Raw genomic sequence first — 7,500 nt, 5'->3', positions numbered from 1 at the left:
AAGCGAACGAGCCAATTAAAAAAAAAAGACAAAAAAAAAAAAAAAAGACCAGACCAAAAGAAAAAAAGAAAAAAAAAAGAAAATACACTTCACTCACAGAACTTCATTCGAAAACGGACTCTGTTACTCCAAGAAAATAACATAGACGGGTAAGGTCACTAAGCTAATGAAGACTGACACAATATGGCTCTAACTTGACTTATTGCATTACGAGATTAGGGTTCTTAAATAGCACGATGGCAGAGTGAATGCCTTTGTTGTTTCGCCTGTGGTTCCTTTCTTTTTTTCTTATGTATGCTTTTCTGATATTTTCCTTTTCTTTTTTTGTTTATGTATTGCGCGAATTAACCTTTTTTTTTGTCTCGTGTATAGTTTTATTTCGTGTTTCCATTTTTCTTATTGTTTGCATAAATATTCCTTCTTATTTGTTTCTGTCAATGCTTAGTGCCTTTTTTCGCTTTTTTTCTCTCTTTTATATAATATTTTCTTTCTTTTAACTATCTTTTTTCTTTTTGGTTTTGTCTCCACAGTATATTATATTTTTCTTTCTGTTTGCATCAACCGGTTCCTATATATACTATTTTCCTCCTTTTTTATCTGTTCTTTTGTTTATATTTTATTCACGCTTTGTTTTTTCTTCGTTTTTTTCGCCTCTTCTTTCTTCCTCTCTCTCTTCTTCTTTTTTCTTCTTTGTTTTAAAGATTTGACTTAAAACTCAAGGAGACAAGGAAACCACAGTAATCAACATGACAGAGTGGTGTTGACTTTCACACTCTTTGTATCTCATTTTCGGAATCACCGCTGTTTTTTTTTTTGTTTTTTTGTTTTACCGCATTCGGAGGTCAGGTTTTGAGCTAAAGTCATCTGGTTTAATTTTCATTTATTTTTATTTTTCTAAGGCTTTAAGTCTAAAATGTGTAATTTACTTGTATTTTCTTTATTTTTTATCTTTCCTTGTTCTCTCCTTCTTTTGTTTCTTTTCATTCCCTTTCATACTTCTTTCGATAAATATTTTCTCTCTACTATGCGCCTTCTCCCCCCCCCCCCCCCCCCCCAAGGGCTTACGGATGGCGCCACTTTTATAGGAGGCTTTACCCTCTGACGCCTTCGAGTCATAATTATCACTTCTCTCGCTTCCCCCTCTTCTTCCTCTTCTTATCTACCCTTTCTCCTATTCCTCTTTTCCATGTTTCTTCTCTCTCTTTTCTGTCTACTATCAATGATCCCCTTTTCTTATCTCTTTTTCTCTTTTCCTGTGTCAATTTTTTCTCTCTTTTTCCTTTCACCTTCTTTATCAATCCTCTCTTCACCTTTGCACTTTTCCCAAACCTTCCTTTCCTTCTCTCTCCCTTTTCTCCACCTTTGCCTCCCTTTCTGCTGTCTCTTATCTCCTCTTTATCCCCCCCTTCTTCCTCCACTTATTCCCTTGCCCCAACACCTCCTCCCCCTTTTTTTTTCTACCGTCTCCTGTCTCCACTTTCTTCCCCTTCGTCTTTTCTCCTCCTATTCCCTATCATCTATCACTCCTCCACCCCGCCCCCCCCCTTTTTTTCCCACTATCTCCAATTCTCCTCTTTATTCACGCCCATGCTTCCTCCTTATATTTCCTAGCCTCAACGCCTTCCGCATGTAACCCTGATGTTGCACTTAGATAGCCTTTTAACGACTGACGCCATCTCTGCAATCCCGCCGCTTGCAAACACGGGCGGAGGGAGGGTAATAAACAGGGGGAGAGGGGTGTGGGGGGGTAGGAAACAGGATTGATAAAGAGTTTGATAGGTAGGTAGGTAAGCAGGTAGATGGGTAGGTAGGTAGATAGATAGATAGATAGATAAATGGAGAGGGTTATAGATACATAGATACGTACGTGCATACATAGATACATGCATATATACATACATACATACATGCATAAATATTCATGCACATACATAATATATACATATATTCATACAGATACATACATACATATATTCATACACATACATACATACTGACACACATACACCGACACATAGAAAAAACAGAAGCTAAATAGGCAGGTAAATACTCATTCTCATCTATGTAAATACGTGTCTGTTTTGTTAGCGGTTTTTTTTTTTTTTTTTTTTTTTTTTTTGTCTTTTCATACTTTTTTTTTTCTTTTCATTTTTTTCTTTTCTTTTCATTTTTTTTTTCTCTCTCTTTTGGGCGTCCGTCTGTCTGTATCTGTGTAGAGTAACTGTGAAGTGTACGACCTTAACATTAGTGAAGAAGGCAAAGTCATCTCGTGTCATGTTAAACCCTAATTTGCTTTGTTGACTAAACCGGTGAGGAATAGGAAGATGGGGAGGGGAAGGAAGAAGGGGGGGATGTTGGAGGTAGATGGGGGAGAAAGGAAGAAGAAGAAGAAGAGGAGGAAGAGAAGAAGAAGAGGAAGAGGAGGAGGAGGAGGAGGAAGAGGAGGAGGAGGAGGAAGAAGAGAAAGGGGAAGAGGAAGAAGAAGAAGAAGAGAAGGAGGAGGAGGAGGAGAAAAGTTTTAACTAACAAAAATAATGATAATAACAATAAGAAGAAGAAATGGTTCCGGAAGCGCGTAGAAGGAAGAGGGGAAATGGAGGAGGACGAGGGATGAAGGAGAAAAAAAAGAAGAAGGAGGAAGAAAAATAGAAAGGGGAGATATAGAAAGACGAGAAGGGAAAAAAGAATATGCAGTTGAAAGATTAGGCACGTGAGAAAAGATAAGAAAGAAAAAGAAGAAGAAGGAACAATAGATACGGAGACGAAGAAAGAGACGGAAGAGAAATATGAAAAGGGATAGAAGGGAGAAAAAGAAAAGACGGAGAAGAAGGAAGAAGAAAAGAAAAGAGACAAAGGTGAAAGACAAGTAAAGAGGCGAGGGAATCCCAGAAAGTCACCGGCGGAAAGGTTATTTATTTATTCACAACAGACCTTCCTGATTCTCGACAATGCAGACGGAGAGAGAGAGGGAGAGAGAGAGAAAGAGAGAGAGAGAGAGAGACAAAGACATACAGAGAGAGAAAGAGACAGAGAGCGAGAAAGAGAGAGAGAGAGATACAGAGACATACAGAGAGAGAAAGAAAGAAAGACAGAGAAAAAGAGAGAAATAGACAGAGAGCGAGAGAGAGAGAGAGAGAGAGATACAGAGACATGCAGAGAAAAAGAGAGACAGACAGACAGAAAAAGAGAAAAAGAGACAGTATGAGAAAGAGAGACAGAAACAAAGAGAGAAACGTACCGTACCTTCTTATATGCAAATAGAGGTAGATATTCATGATGTCAGCGAGTGATTGAAGTCTACCCTCAGTTTCTCAGACGCGAGCTTGTGTGCGATCCTGTCATCTTGCATTTCTTTCGAGTTGCTTAGCATTCTCTTTCTTCCCCTCTCTATTTGGTGTTTTTTTTTTTTTCTCCGTCTTTTTTTTTTTTTTTTTTTTTTCGTTTCTTCCTTATCTTTTTGTTTAGTTTTTTTCTTTGTTCTTGCTTTTCTTTCTTTATGTCGTTTCGTCCTTTTCTTTTGTTAATTTTGTTTCTTTGTTATTCTTTATTGATTTCGTTTCCTTTCTTTTTTCCTTTTTTTTGTTTTACTTTCTTTTCTTTTCTTTCCATATTTATTTATTCTCTCTCTCTCTCTCTCTCTCTCTCTCTCTCTCTCTCTCTGTGGAGGGGGGGGGGGGGTATTTGATGTTATTCAAATGGTATATGGTATACCTACCTACCTACCTACCTACCTACCTACCTACCTACCTACCTACCTACCTACCTACCTACCTACTTACCTACTTACCTACTTACCTCCCTACCCTCCTTTCTCCCTACCCGCTCTCTCTCTCTCTCTCTCTTTATCTCTCTATATATCTGTCTATCTATCTATCTATCTATTTATTCGTACACAAAAAACATATATATATATACATGTATATGCACATACATACACACACACACACACATATATATATATATATATATATATATATATATATAAAGATAGATAAATATATAGTAGCTCAGGGAGTCATCAGCAACAGCATAACATAAAAGTAGTAGTTCATGGTATTGCATAAACAAAAAAACAATGAATGCTGAATCATGAGCCACAGCTATAATTGCCTTCATTTGTTCCTTGCACGTATTTCTATTAGGATCCTGTCTCTCAAATATGAACAATTATATAAAAAAAAATAAAAAAAACATTCATGAATCACATCTATCCTGTCTTCTCAAATATGCTCCACTGATTAGCCTTTATATCTTCTTCACGCGAGCTAAGAGAAAGAAAAAAGAAAATGAAAAGTGGGAGGGAAAGAAAAAATATGGCATTTGAGTTAATCTCGCTTATCAATTGAAGATGACACGTAATGGTTGTGATTGCGCGCCCGTCATTCACAGAGATAGGAATGTGCACGTACACACATACACACACGCCCGCAAACAGACACTCGCATGCACGAACGCAAACATACACACATCCACATACATACGCACGCGCGCGCGTACACACACACAAAGAAGCGTGCACGAATGCAAACGTACGCACGCACGCACTCACGCATGCAAACGCACACACACACACACACACACACACACACACACACACACACACACACACACACACACACACACACACATACACACACACACATCCAAACGTAAAAGTTTGTTAACGTATGATTAGATATTCCACGTAGCCTTGACTCTTTGTCTGTCTGTCTCGACTGTCTATTTACTTATATATCTACCTATCTATTTACCTATCTATCTACCTGTCTATTTATATGTCTGTCTCTCCATGCATCTATCTCTTTGTAAGAAATACTAGACAGAGAGAGAGTAAATTGCAACCGACAAAGTTATTGCAATCAACAGTCAAAGAAAAAAAAAAAAAAAACAGCACACAGGTTATACGATTGCGAACAAGCAAAGAACAACCTTTTTTTTTTTTTTTCTCCTTCGTCTGTAAAAAAAAATGTGTGAAAAATCCAGCGATACCAAAGTGACGTTTTTACGAAGGTTTTGTTTTCACGTGTGTCAGCGAGCCCCAAGCCGTGACAGTACGCTCTGGCATCCTAGGATTTACGAAAGTTCTAATGAGGATAGGCGACAGGAGGCGCTGCTGGGGAAGGTGTGGGGGACGTAGCTAGAAGGAGGGGAAGTCAGGGGGGGGGGTGAGGGGAAGGAGGAGGGGAGTGAGGGGAACGTTGAAGCTGAAATGAGCGGAAAGAAAAGGTTGACTGGAATAAACGTGTTATGGGTAGTAAGTATTATTCTGAAAATTATTCTTGATGGTACAAGTGTATGGATGAATTCGTGATCTTACTATTAACTAATGATAAAAACAGAAAGGACTCCTATAAAGGGCAAAATCCCATGTCTCCCCCCTCAGCCTTTCCCCTCACCTCCCCTTCTTCATGGAGCTTTCCCTTAAGTCGTCGCTGTTCCCTTCCCCTTTCTCCCCTTCCCCTATTTCATCACCCTGCCCCTTTGATGCTCTCCTAACCCCCCCCCCCCCTTCATTATCTTCCATTTCTGCTCTCCTTCCTCCTTCTTGAACCCTCTCCTCCCGTTCCCTCGTTATCACCATCTCTCTTCCCTCCCCTTTCATCACCTTGACCTTTCCCCTCTTCCCCTTTCTATCGTCTTAACCCTCCTTCTCCCCTCCCTCCCCTCCCATCTCATGACCCCTTACCCCTCCCTTTCCTTCGCCTTTACCCTCCCTTCCCCCTCCCCTCTCCCCTCTCCTCCTCTCCCCTCCCCTCCCCACCACTCTCCTCCTCTCCCCTCCCCACCCCTCCCCTCTCCTCCCCTCCCATCACCCCTCTCCCTTCCCCTCCCTTTCCTTCGCCTTCACCCTCCCCCCCAACCCCCAACCCCCACCACACCGAAACCTATAAGTGGAAAAATCGGTACCGTCATGTTTGCGTCTGTCCCAGGCTGTAAGATCCGACCCGCGTTGATGTAAACGAAAGGTTTTGTGGCCGAGGCTTTTAAATCAGTGCCAGACGGGGTAGCGAAAGGAGGTGCTGAGTTTATGTCTCTTCGATGACTTTCTCTCTCGCGTTATCTATTTCTTAGTGTGTGTGTGTGTGTGTGTGTGTGTGTGTGTGTGTGTGTTTATGTATGTGTTTGCGAAAGTATTGTTTGTATTATTGTATTATTTAAGTCGGTAATATTCCGTCATCCACTTATGTCCTCTCTCACTCTCTCTCTTTCTCTTCCTCTCCCTCTCCCTCTCCCATTCCCACTCCCTCTCCCATTCCCTCTCCCTCTCCTATTCCCTCTCCCTCTCCCTCTCCCTCTCCCTCCTTTCCTCCCTCCCTCCCTCCCTCCCTCCCTATCTTCCTCCCTCCCTGTCCCCCCTTTTCTCCCTCCCTCCCTGTCCCTCCTTTTCTCCCTCCCTCCTTCCCCCTCTCCCTCCCTCCCTCCCTCCCTCCTTCCCCCTCTCCCTCCCTCCCTCCCTCCTTCCCCCTCTCCTTCTCTCCTTCCCCGTCTCCCCCTCTCCCTAACCCTCCATTCTTCTCTCCCTCCCTCCTTCCCCCTCTCCTTCTCTCCTTCAACCACTCCCTCTCTCCCTTACCCTCCATTCTTCTCTCCTGACGAAGCAGTAGCGTACACCCCCCCCCCCCCTCCCCCCCGCACGGGCATCAGAGGCGAGGCGACCCATCCGTCCGCTGATTACGGGAGCCTTTGATCGACTTCAGATGCATACTAATGGGGTCTGCCCGAGGAGGCGTGGGCATTAGGGGCATGGGGCATAATTTACAGGGTGTGCTAATGGGTCGTTCGTGCCCTATTCGGGACAAATGATCGCCAATTATGTTCCGTTTTCTTTTTTCGCTGTTTTTGTCGTTCTCTTTATTTCTCTCTCTCGCTCTCTCTGCCTGATTCTCTTTTTTTTTCTCTCTCTCTCTATCTTTCTTTCTTTCTCTCTCTCTCTCTCTCTCTCTCTCTCTCTCTCTCTCTCTCTCTCTCTCTCTCTCTCTCTCTCTCTCTCTCTCTCTTTCTCTCTCTCTCTCTCTCTCTCTCTCTCTCTCTCTCTCTCTCTCTCTCTCTCTCTCTCTCTTAATTATCTCTCTATTTACCTACCTATCTATTTATCTACCTACCTAGCTTCCTACCTACCTACCTACCTACCTACCTACCTACCTACCTACCTACCTACCCATCTACCTATCTACCTTCCTACCTACCTACCTACCTACCTGCCTGCCTGCCTGCCTGCTTACCTATTTATCTACATACATACATACATGCCTACCTGCCTACTTACCTCCTACCTACCTACATACCTTCTACCTACCTACCTACTTCTTACCTACCTACTTCTTACCTACCTATTTCTTACCTACCTACTTCTTACCTACCTACCTACCTACCTACCTACCTACCTACCTACCTACCTACCTACCTACATACATACATACATACATACATACCTACATACCTACCTACCTACCTACCTACCAACCACCCTACCTATCTATTCATCTACCTACCAATTTA

At 42.3% G+C, this 7,500-nt stretch overlaps 1 protein-coding gene across 1 annotated transcript in view; it reads left to right on the top strand.

The window, feature by feature from the left end:
• The window catches only part of LOC125044512, a 69,626-nt gene that overhangs the window by 16,411 nt on the left and 45,715 nt on the right, over positions 1-7,500 (top strand). The window lies entirely within an intron of this gene.

This window comes from Penaeus chinensis, chromosome 35, assembly GCF_019202785.1.
Source record: "Penaeus chinensis breed Huanghai No. 1 chromosome 35, ASM1920278v2, whole genome shotgun sequence".
NCBI classification, from domain to species: domain Eukaryota; kingdom Metazoa; phylum Arthropoda; class Malacostraca; order Decapoda; family Penaeidae; genus Penaeus; species Penaeus chinensis.
The sequence above is the reverse complement of the archived record's forward strand: the minus strand, read 5'-3'. Positions and strand labels throughout refer to the sequence as shown.